Raw genomic sequence first — 12,274 nt, forward strand, 5'->3', positions numbered from 1 at the left:
TGACCTGCTGAACAAGTGCGGGATTTTTTCAGAAACGTGTAGAAAAATGAGCTGCATGGGTCTGAGAGATTTCTACTGGTCAGTCACTTTATAGCTCATGAATTGAGTTTTCCTAATGTCAATTTTATTTTGTATTGAACCAAATACCATAAAGCACAAACCAGTTGTTCTAAGAAATGAGAACAAATGTCTGAAATCACTTAATTATAATTTTTTTTAAAAAGGAAAAAAGTGGGATTTAGTATATTCAGTCAGTACAAGGTTTTGTGACACAAACTTCATAAAATTGACCAAGGGTGAAATATTTATGTGCTCCTGCCACATACATTCACTCAATAAATGGAGGCTTGTGGCTTAGTTTGACTCTTTCTGTGTTTCGTGCAATTACATATATCAAATCTGAACACGTTTCTTTCATCTATTCAATTTTCTAAGGTCTCAGGTTATTGTCAGCCATCTGTTCAGAACATGGAAGTGCAGCTCTGGAAAACAAAATGCCCTTTTCATTTTTTTGTTCTGTCTTCTTGTTTTTTAGCTCTATTTAGAAACCCACCATTTCCTCATTCTAAATCTATGAGGCATTTGCCCATAAAAAGGAAGGGACATGACCGAGCCACCCTGCAAGAAGACCTGGATAGACCAAAAGAGAGGGCTAACAAGAACCTTATGAAGTTGAACAAGGACAAGGGCAAGGTCTTGCATTTGGGAAAACATAATCCAGGAGTGCAGCACAGGCTGGGATCTACTCAGCTGGTGAGCAGCTCTGTGGCAAGGGACCTGGGGGTCCTGGTGGACAACAAGCTCAATATGAATGAACAGTGAGCTGCTGCAGTAAAGAAAGCGAACAAGATGCTGGGTTGCATTAGCAAGGGCATCACCAGCAGAGACAAAGAAGTCATTGTCCCACTCTACTCAGTGCTTGTCAGGCCATATCTGCAATACTGTGTTCAGTTTTGGTCCCTGCTATATAAAAAAGATGTGGACAGGCTGGAGCGGGTCCAGAGAAGGGCTACACAGATGATCACAGGACTGGGAAGCTGTCATATGAGGAAAGGCTGAGAGAACTGGGCTTGTTCAGCCTTGAGAAAAGAAGGCTTAGAGGAGATATCATCACCGTGTTCCAGTATTTAAAAGGTGGCTGCAAAGAAGATTGAGATTCAAATTGGTGAGAAGGTGAGATTCAAATTGGACACAAGAGGGAAGTTTTTCACTATGAGAACAATCAGCCATTGGAATAATTTCCTCAGGGAAGTGGTGGATTCCCCAACATTGGCCACTTTTAAGATTCAACTGGAGAGCGTGCTGGGCCATCTTGTCCTTGTGTTCCCTTTCAACCTGGTATTCTATGGCTGCAGTGTCTGTGGGATTCTGTGTTCCTTGGGTCCTGCCTTTCAAGGCTTTCTGGTAGATATACTTCAGTTAAACACAAGTTCTGAAGCTAAACTGCATATGAAGTAGCATGCACTTCTATGTCCTTTGCTATGCACAAGGTCAGGGTAAATGAGCTGATAGACTTTTCTGGCATTCAAGATCTATGAACAGCTAGGTTTCTCATTTTCCTAGAACTCCTTGTGTTTCAAGTCTCTTTTTTTACTGTTCTCCTAGTTTGATCCTTGTTGATAAATTGGAGACTAGGATCTCTAGCTATAATGAGGCTGCCAGTAAAGAAAGAGATGCTGACAGACAGGTGAGTGCTCATAACATGCCAAGCAGCAGGTGGAGGTTCCCAAGACAAAATAGCTGTAAAAAAAAAAAAAAAAAAAAGGAGGAGGGATTACAACCCTTTTCACAGTCAGTTTGTATGCCTATCTCTCTATTTCTCTCCTACTCTCCCATTGTCCTTTATCTGAAACATGTATTTTCATCTCCTCCCCTACACTTATTTTACTTTCCCTGATGTATTTTTATACCCTGCAGTGGGACTCACTGATGTTTTAGTTGACTTACATCAAAGTGAATGGTATGTAACTTCTTTAGAATCCTTTTGAAATTCCATTCTTAGAACATAAATGCCTTGCTACAGCTAGAATCGGAACTTGCTTGACTGTAAAACAGAGTACAACTATAAGCTATAAACTGTAGACTAAAACCTGCCAGACAAATATTTCCCCCTCCACTTCATTTGCTTGTTCCATGAAAAAAACAGCTTGAAAATATTCTTTCTCTGTAAGGGCAACATCTACCAAACTTCCTGGACAGCTGGTTTGTAAATACACCTCTGACCAAGGGCTCATAGACTAAACCAGTAGATAGAATTCAGTGAATTGATTGCAAATGAATGAAAACTTAATACACAGAGATGCTAAATGTATCTAGAGCTAATGGTTTATGTATCTTTATATAGAATTCATCACCAGGGTCAAGATCAGGTCTCATATCTGTAGTCAACGGAATCCTTTCCATTAACTGTAGTAGACTGTGGATAGAATAGATGGCTTCCCAAGATTTGAAAGCAACTATCTTGTCTACCTTTCCTGCTTAGACAGCTGAGTTTAAAGACAGTTTCCCAAAGTCATTACCTGCCCTGCTGCCCTCATTTGCATAGGGGTGAGAGATAGCCATGCCAAAGCTGACATTGAAACCGCACTGATAGGTTGTTCCTGGCTGCTGAAAGTATGTGGAAAGGTCTACAAATGCTACTCTGAAGTGTCATATTGGAACACAGAACTGGCTTTGAGGAGGACACTTCTCAAGGGACATAACTAAAAATTAAAGCCACCAAAAAACATCTCAGAGAGAAATTATTGATCCAAATTGCTTGACTGTAATGCAGGAATTACCGTGTAGCTTGGCTGTCTGTTAATAATTGGGTAGTTGTCAAAAATAATGACCATATTTACAGTAATTGGACTAAGCATCTGGAAGATTTCATCATTTATCTAATTCCCAAATGAAATGGCCATTTGAACTAATGAGCAAAAGCTTCAGTCATTTGACCAAATGACTGTGCACATCTATGCCCAACACTGCAGTGATCCCTGAGCTAAATGCCAAATGAACTAGCTCTGGAAGCTGCACAGCTGCATCAGCATGTTGCTGTGCCAAGAGTAATTAGTTCTAATGAGAGGCTACACTGCACCTAGGATCAAACCCAGCATAGCTGAGTGCTGATTTACGTGGACTGGCTGTCTTTCTTAGAATTAGCTCAGGTATCTCTCTAACATGGGGATTCATTGTGCAGACTAGACACATTCTACATTTGCCTGTAGGTTGACAAGTCAGACAAACAAACAAAAAATCATACAACTTTACACCCTCTTTGACCTTATGCAGTCATTTATGTAAGTGTCAAGAAGGAAAAAACATCTACTTCTCATGGCATAAATCCATCCACAAGATATAATATAATAAGAAGTGAGGCTCAGTGAAGTAGAGGAGGAGAATCATCTCCCTCAACCTGCTGGCCACACTTCCTTTTGGGCAGCCCAAGATACGTTTGGCTTTCTGGGATGCAAGTGCACATTGCTGGCTCATGTCTAATTTTTTCTCCACCAGTACCCCCAAGCCTTTCTTGGCAGGGCTGCTCTCAATCCATTCATCACCCAGTCTATAGTGATACTGGAATCTGACCTGGCCTTGTGGAATCTCCTGAGGTTGACATGGGCCATCCAGCCTGTACAGGTCCCTCTGAATGGCATCCCTTCCATTAAGCTATCAACTGCACCACTCAGCTTAGTGTCACCTGCAAACTTGCTGAGTGTGTACTCAATCTCACTGATGAAGATATTAAATAGCATTGGTACCAGTGCAGACCCTTGAGGGACACCACTCATTACTGGTTTCCACTTGGATATTGAACCACTGTAACTCTTTGGATGTGGCCATACAGCCAATTCATTATCCATCTAAGAGTCCATCCATCAAATGCATATCTCTCCAATTTAGCATCAAGAATGTTGTGGAGGACCGTATCACAGGCCTTATAGAGGTCTGGATGACATCAGTAGCTCTTCTGTCCACTGATAGTCACTCCATTGTAGGAGGCTGCTGGATTGGTCAGGTCTTGATGTTCAGAGACTTGAGATACGAGAGATGTCATCATAGTTATTGATAAAATATTACTACCCTGTGAAAAAGGAAGTAAAGTGGCTGCTTCAGCATTAACATTTTAATAATATAACTGTAAAGTTAGTTTTTATATATGAGTGACTTCAGACACTTTGTAACAGCATTACTGATTTCTGCTCAGTGAAATTGTTGTTGCCTGGAGAACATATTTTTAAAGACATTTTACCTTCAGTTGTAGGAAGTCTAGAAATATGTGTTGGAAGAAGAACTGAAAGTAACTTCTTAATGAAAGGTAAAGGAATGAACACACGTATAACTGAATCACTTCAACCATTGAAGGTTTGGAAAAAAAATGATACCACAATATTTAGAAAAGATATAAGTAGAAATCCAAGGGTACTTTTTTCAAAGATTAAAGAAAACTAACTTATGCTGAATAAGATTCATTAAAGTCCTCTTCAAATTTTCAGGAAAACAGAACTCTTCAGAAGCTTCTGTTGACCTTTTCAGTTTCTTTTTATGTAATGTTTTCATTTTGAAAACCTCCAAGTATCCTACAGACCAAAAAACCTAATCAGAATTAAAAATAAAGGTTTTGGCTGCAGCCTGAAGGCATTAATTCAGTCTCTGCTGTGCGTAGTAACTACATCTGGTAGTTGCAAACTTGCAGTGACATTTCTTTGCGAATGGACAGGGAATTAGATCTACTGAAAGACAGTGTCCTGATTCAGCAAGAGCTGCTGTTTTCTTATGCATATGACTCTGTTGTCACACTGTAAGACAAGGCTGCACGCAAATTATTTCCTTGTATTTTTCAAATATGTGAATTTTACTACAGTGTTGTCCTTCTTCCATAATACTTTCACATCTTATTTTCAGTAAGATTTACAACTGCACCAGTAATTTAAACAACTGGACAAATAATAAGTCTAAGTCTTCGCCTTCTCTTTACAGGAACCAGGTGTCTTTGGATTAATGGGAATTAGATATGGTAAAATCCTTCTTTCATAATTTCATTTTATGACTGTTCAAATATATTTTCATATATCTATCATATATCTATATTCATATATCATGACTAAATAGCTAGCTGTTTTCTTGTTCCTTCATTGCCTGTGTTGAATTAGACTGCCTTTCCTACAATAATCTTTGCCTATTGTCTCCATGCTAAGCCCTTGGAATTCATTATTCTCACCTGTGGATTTAACCTTAGATATTCAGTACATACCAGTTGACTCAGAAGTACTGTACTACCCTGCAGCACAGTCCTGGGAAATTCTGGGACTCCCATAGTCTGGGATTGCCAGAGTGCTGGGATATACTGGGGAGAGGAAAGGACAGAAGACAAATTGTGGAAAAGACAAATTAAGAGAAGGCAGACAGAAGCTGGAAAGTAGGAAAGACAGTAACCAGTGGTGTACTCCTGGGGTCAATCTTGGCTCCAATGCTCTTCAAATCTTAATTAATGAGCTAGATGATGGCAAGGCAGAGTGTACCCTCAGCAGGGTTGTCCATGCTGCCACCCAGAGGGACCTTGACAGGTTTGAGAAATGGACTGACAGGAACCTCATGAAGTTCAACAAGGGGAAGTGCAGAGTCTTGCACCAGGTGAGGAAAAATGCCATGCACCATTCACTATATCCTGGAAACCACACAGCTGGAAAGGAGTTCTACAGAAAAGGCCCTGGGCATCCCTGGTGGATGCCAAGTTGGACATGAGCCAGCAATGTGCCATGGTAGCAAAGAACCCAAATGGTATCTTGGGCTACATTAGTAGAATTATTGCCAGAAGGTCGAAGGATGTGATCCCTTGCCTCTACTCAGCACTGGTGTAATACTGTGTCCAGTTCTGGGCTCACCAGTACAAGAGAGATGTGGGCATACTGGACAGAGTCCAGCAACGGGCCACTAAGATGATTAAGGGACTGCGGCACCTCACATATGAGGAAAGGCTGAGAGAGCTGGGTCTGTTCAGCCTGGAGAAGAAAACTCAGGGGTAACCTCATCAATGTATACAGACACCTGAAGGCAGGATGTAAACAAGATGGACCCAGGCTCTTTTCAGTGTTGCCCAGTGACAGGACCAAAGGCAATGGGCACAAATTGAAATGCAGGAGGTCCCCTCTGAACATCAGGAAACATTTTGTCAATGTGAGGGTGACAGCTCTCTCTGTGAGGACCTAGTTGAAGTGCACTGTAATTTTTTTTCATCAGCTTCAGTGAAAAAGAATGCTGATGGACTGTAGCACTATTAGTTTGCTGATGATAATATTTTTGTTGTCTCTTTCTCTTGCTTAACATCTAAAGGTCAATACAAGTCTCTCTGTATGGAACTGCAACATAACAGTGAGCTGTTTTGCCGAAGCTCATGCTAGATAAGACTACAGTGATAGCAGCAGGCTGAAGGAAGAAATTAAAAAGTGTATCAATTACCAGCCGTCTATCACTCACAATAAGTGTGTGTTTCTGGAGCATAGCACCCAGATGGCTTTTGACTCTATTCATATGGCCAGGAGATTCTAATAGTGTCTACTAAATAAGATTTTGCTAGTGTAATCTATATTTCTGGCAACTGAAAGTGTGCATTATTGCCATTTCCTGCATAATTCAGTTCCAAAAAGTAAATCACAAAGTCCTACATTTTCCATTTTTCTCTAGTGCATGGTTAGTCCTCTTGGATTGCATCAGGAAAGTCAAAGAAATTACAGTTTATTACAAGTAAATATATCCTTTTTTTTTTTTTTTTTTTTTTTTTTTTAAATTACAGGACATTATTCTGCTAGTCTTTTGGCTAGTCTGCAGAATCGAGCATAAGTTTGTTGTGCACATGCCACTTGCACTGATATCCATCCCTATCTACATATTCTGAAACATTTGCAGGTGTATTTCAGTGCTCCCCTATTGCTGTTTTACATGAGTTCAGCTAGCAACACTATTCACCCTCCCCTTCTATTTTTCAGTATTTAAGGAAATAATAGACTGGGATACTGCTGTGTGGAGCGATTTCCTCAAGTGCACATTTACAGCTGCACTGTTTCAACAATACTAGAATTTAAAAGTGGGCTATTCACTACCATAGTCTGTTCTCAAAAGGTTAAGAAGAGGCATATCTGTTAGATGCAGCACTTCTCAGCTACAGCTTATTTCTGGCAGAGAGCAATTATGTCAGCGAGCCATTGTGTTTCCATGCACACACAAGATTAGGTTACTCCTTTGGAGCAGAAGCTGGAGCAGAGAAAGTGCAGACTTAAAACTCTTCCCCAGGTGTTCCCTAGAGTGGTCCAACTTGCTGTCTGACTGCAGCTGAGGGGGAACTTCTAACTGCTGGAAACATATCTTGACCTTTTCCAAAGCACACAGGCTACCTGCAACTGGCTAAATGCTCTCCAGGTGCAAGGTAGTAAAAAAAATGGTCATGGCTTCTCTCATCTTGTGGACAGACACCAATTCTCTTTCTACTGGCAGACAAACTGCTTACACATGTAATTTTCAGTATTTTGGAAAGGTGTAACTATACTGGAGCTCAATATGAAGGGAAATCAGAACTGAATACAACATCTTCCTCATCATGAGTAAGCATCAGTGTGAGGACAGGGATAAGGAGGGATTTGATTTTGGTAATAACTAAAAATCAGTTTTTATTTCACCTTAAAATAAACTCAGCTATCAACCAACCAATGAAACAGAAATACCGGTCTTTCTACACAGTAGATTAGATTGCTTTGGGGGATAAAAAATAATGCATTTAAATGAGAGTACCAAATTTTCTTGTGAAAGATCATGCAGAGGCCAAATATGCCCTTAGAAGATAATTATTTATTATGATTATTAATTACTTCCGTTATGCTAATTGTAACTCCAGCTGTCTTCTAGATAAACACTTTGAAAGAACTCTTATATTTTTATGATTATATTTTAGTTGATGTAGCAATTTTCAGCCATGGACATCAAGAAGGAAAAATAACGCTATCAGTCATGCACAAACAGGGAACCAAAGCAAAAATATGTGAAAGGACTTGTTTAAGGCCAAACACCAGATGGTTTGAGTAGAGCTTCAAAAAATACCTAGTTGCTTTACTGCTAAGGGAGTAAATACAATTTCAGACAGACGACGTTGCCTCCCATCCAGCCAGCCCTATTCCAACAACTACTTGGCTCCTTGGAAGGAAGGAACGGTGACTCACTTGAAGGTCTTGTTGATTCATCTCATGAGAGTTGCTAAAGCTTAAAAACATACAGCAGCAATATCTTCCAGTCCCTTTTGTGAGAGATGATTCACACAAAGGGAACTGTAATCAGTTCACTGAGTGGAAAAGGAAAGGAGGCGTGTGCTTTCCTGTCTGTAGTGGGTTATAATATAATTCATTACATCCTTTTAACTCCAACCATGGAATTGAATCGGCCCCATGCAACAGAAGACACCACAATAAGGGGAAAGCAAAGACATAAAAACAGAGCTCTCCCATGCAACATATAAAGGGTTTCATGTAACTGGTAGTTATTCTTCACTGGATGAAAGGCAAAATAAAAGTTGGTGCTAATGTTCATGAAATCAGATTATGTCTGAGCATGGTACAGTAACAGGGAGATTTTTGAGAGAACAGCTTCTTTTCCTATGAAAAATTTGGTGAAGTTGGCACAGTTCTAAAAATGCTGAGCAACAAATCTGAGTGCTTACAAGCAGATACAAAGGATAACAACCCTCCTCTCGAATGTCACATCCAATATCATAAAAATCAGCCAAAGCTGTAAATCATGCATCATACTAAAAGTGTTAAGAGCCTTGTGCAGGAATGAAGAGTAGATATCAAGACTGTCACTCTTCTGTGGTGTGATTTTGAGAAAGTACATTGCTCATGCCATTTTCTTCCTCTTCTATAGTGTTTTTCTTATTGTATAATTTGTTGTTGTGGTTTAACCTGGCAAGCAGCTAAACACCACACACAGCTGTTTGCTCACTCCTCTGTCTGCAGGGGGATGAGGGAAAAAATCGGAAAAAATAAAAACCTTGTGGGTTAAGGTAAAGACAGTTTAACAGGACAGAGAGGGAAAATTAAACAAGCAAGCAAACCCAGAAAACAAATAAACAAAACCCCTATAAAAAAACAAAAGCCAAACCCCAACAAACAAACAAAAACCCAAAAACCAAGTGATGAACAATGCCATTGCTCACCATTCACCAAATGATACACAGTCAGTTCTCAACAGAGGGCCCCTGGCTAATTTTTCTCTAGTTTATGTACAATAATGTCATATGGTATGGAATATCCTCTTGACCAGTTTGGGTCAGCTGTCCCAGCTGTGTCCCCACCCAGCTTTATGTGTACTCCCCACCTTCTTGCTGGCAGAGCATGAGAAGCTGAAAAGTCCTTGCCTTAGTGTAAGCACTATTTAGCAACAACTAAAACATCAGAGTATTATTAACATTGTTCTTATACTAAATCCAAAACACAGCACTATGCCAGTTACTAGGAAGAAAATTAAGTCTATTCAAGATGAAATCAGGACATTTGCATGTTAGCTGTAGATTCTGCTGTTGACTATGTTCAAGACTTGTAAAGATATTTAGATGCCTGGGTGGTAGTTACCAAAAGCTTTAATGTCTGGCCGGTGCCCACGATTATATGCATTTTATTGATTTTTCAAAACGTCTAGGAAAGTTTTCATCATTTGTAGTGGTTGTTTTATAGGTAATTTTTCATGGCTGTTATTTATTTCTCCATGGCTGTCCAAGGGTCACCATCAAGGTAAGGACCCTGTTGCACTATGCACTGTACTAACACAACAAAAAATGCAAAAATATGACTCACTTTTAGTGTACTAACTCTGCATATGAAAAGGGTGTGTGTGAGGGGGCAGGGTAGATAGACCCAGCTAACTGTGGCTCCCTTTTATTGAAAGCTTTAGACAAAGATTTTCTTCTCTTAAAACTATACTTGTAATAATTTATGGTTGCCAACATCCAGGGTAGAGCTTCAAAAATGGAAGATGATATCTTTAGCACTGTTTACATTTCATTTCTGCTCCAGGAAAAAATATCTACAAAGCTACAAAGCAGGAATATCATGGAGTGGTACAGGAGAGTGGGAGATAGAACTGATACGTTGGAGGTAAAATATATGCTCTGACTTCATGGTGGAAAAACTGTGGTCGAAACTTTATATGAACATTTAGCACTCACCACAATATAATCTCACAAACACTTAAAGAGAAAAAAAATCCTACTTGAATCAATCTATTGACATAATTTGAATCAATTGTGTGCATTAATATTCGAAGCATCATGGATATAATTGTATTATTATTAAAAACACCTCCTCTTTCATTATATCTTATCATTTAGTCACAGAAAATCCTTTTCTACTTCAGAACAGAATTGGTTTGGTGAAAATAAAAAAGAATAATTTATACTTTCAATAGGCTAACCAAGAAATTGCCAACGCTTTATCTAAAAAGTCCAACTTAAAGAAAAAAAATAGTTTACAGAGTACCAAGACCGTATTTAAATCCTCAGAGAAAAGATTCTTAAAAGCATCTAAATTAATTACGACCAGAAGACCCATGGGATTCAGGCCATGTAGCCTCAGAAAACAATGCAGCTTGGTTGGACCATTTCAGATTTTCTCACTCATGGCATTTTGGTGCATGGGGTGATTAGAAGTAAAGGTAAGGATCAAAGAGCAGAGTGGTATGGGTGACAGCGTAGTGGGTATGTCCTGTAGGCCACATGACCAGGAAGAACAAGCAAATGAGACCTTCTAGAGACAGATGGAAGTAACCTCATGTTCACAGACCCTGGTCCTTATGGGGATCTTCAGCTACCCTGATATCTGTTGGAGGGACCATACAGCAGGGCATAAGCAAGGTTCTTGAAGATCATCAATTACAACTTTGTGACACAAGCGAAAAAGAAGCCAATGAGGAGAGATGCTCTGCTGGACCTTACACTAACAAAAAAGGAAGGGCTTGCTAGCGATGTGCAGGTTGAAGACAGCACCACATAAAGTGATCATGAGATGGTGGAGATCAGGATCCTGAGAGGAGAGAGTGCTTGCAAGCACCTAAGTGCTACTTAAGCAGCAAAAAGACTAGGGAAAATGTAGGCCAACTGCTGAATGAGGCAGGGGGCTTGGTGACACAGGACATGGAAAAGGCTGAGGTAACAAAGGCCTTCTTTGCCTCGGTCTTTACCAGCAAGACCAGCTTTGAGGAGTCCAAGGCCCCAGAGATCAGGGACAAAATCTGGAGTAGAGGGATTGGACCAGATGATTTCCTGAGGTCCCCTCCATACTCAACCATATTGTGACTGTGTGATTCTGTGACTGTGGAGGCTGTGTGGGCTATTTACTCACTGAAAAAACATCTAAGATTCATTTTAGTCCCACGGGCAGGATGTTATCAAATTCACACACTTGTCCTTTGCTGAGATGAGCATTTTAAAATATTAAAGTATTTTTGAGGAAAAAATAATTGCAGCTCAGGTGGGTCTCCTAGTCACTAGGTCTATCCCTTCATTCACTCTGTGGCTCATCAAGAATCCCATTATACCTGCAAAGTGGCCAAGGAAAGACTGAGATATTCAAAGACATTTTTCCCCCATAATCTAGTGATCAGAGGATGTATAGGTGCAGTGGAAGGCAGACATCCGAAAGCCATGTGGGCAGAGAAAAGGAATGCACTGGGAACATCTACCAAGTCTGGCCATGTAAGATAGGTAGAGCAGTGCCCACTCCAGTGAAACCAGAGCTCTTCATTGTGCTACTCAGGTGTCACAAAGATGCAGGCGCATCTGGGCATGCTACAGGATACATCCTGAGGGAATTACTTTGGAAAATTTAGGTTCACACAGGCTCGACACACTTCCTGGTAGATTGCAGCTGAATAGGTATTTTGAGTATCAAAATGTCACACTGAGATGTTTAAGCCTGTTAGTGGACTTAGCCTCTGACACCTTGTCTTCAGAAGGAGACATCCAGTCATGAAGCAAAACAAATTCAGTCATTACTATCAAGAAGAGAGGAATATTGTCCTCTTTGATTTGGAACATGTTGTCATTTACCATGTTAAAGCAGAAAACTCAGTGACAAAGTTGGGCTGGAGAAGTCAAACGAGCTCAAAGTGGCATCCTGCTACTACTTACCACATGAACTAGTGCAATAAGTCACACAGTCACTTCAAAGTGTAGCAGGACAAGAAAGTCTTTACATATCAGTTTGTTGACTTCAGTTCTACATGTGACTTTTTATTTTAAATTACAGGAAATTAC

The 12,274-nt window shown here is 40.0% G+C and overlaps 1 protein-coding gene across 1 annotated transcript in view; it reads right to left on the bottom strand.

Moving 5' to 3' along the window:
• The window catches only part of CNTNAP2 (contactin associated protein 2), a gene marked incomplete at its 3' end in the record, with an annotated part of 1,137,334 nt that overhangs the window by 98,157 nt on the left and 1,026,903 nt on the right, over positions 1-12,274 (bottom strand). The window lies entirely within an intron of this gene.

The sequence above is a fragment of the Nesoenas mayeri genome (assembly GCF_963082525.1).
Source record: "Nesoenas mayeri genome assembly, chromosome: 2".
Lineage (NCBI taxonomy): Eukaryota > Metazoa > Chordata > Aves > Columbiformes > Columbidae > Nesoenas > Nesoenas mayeri.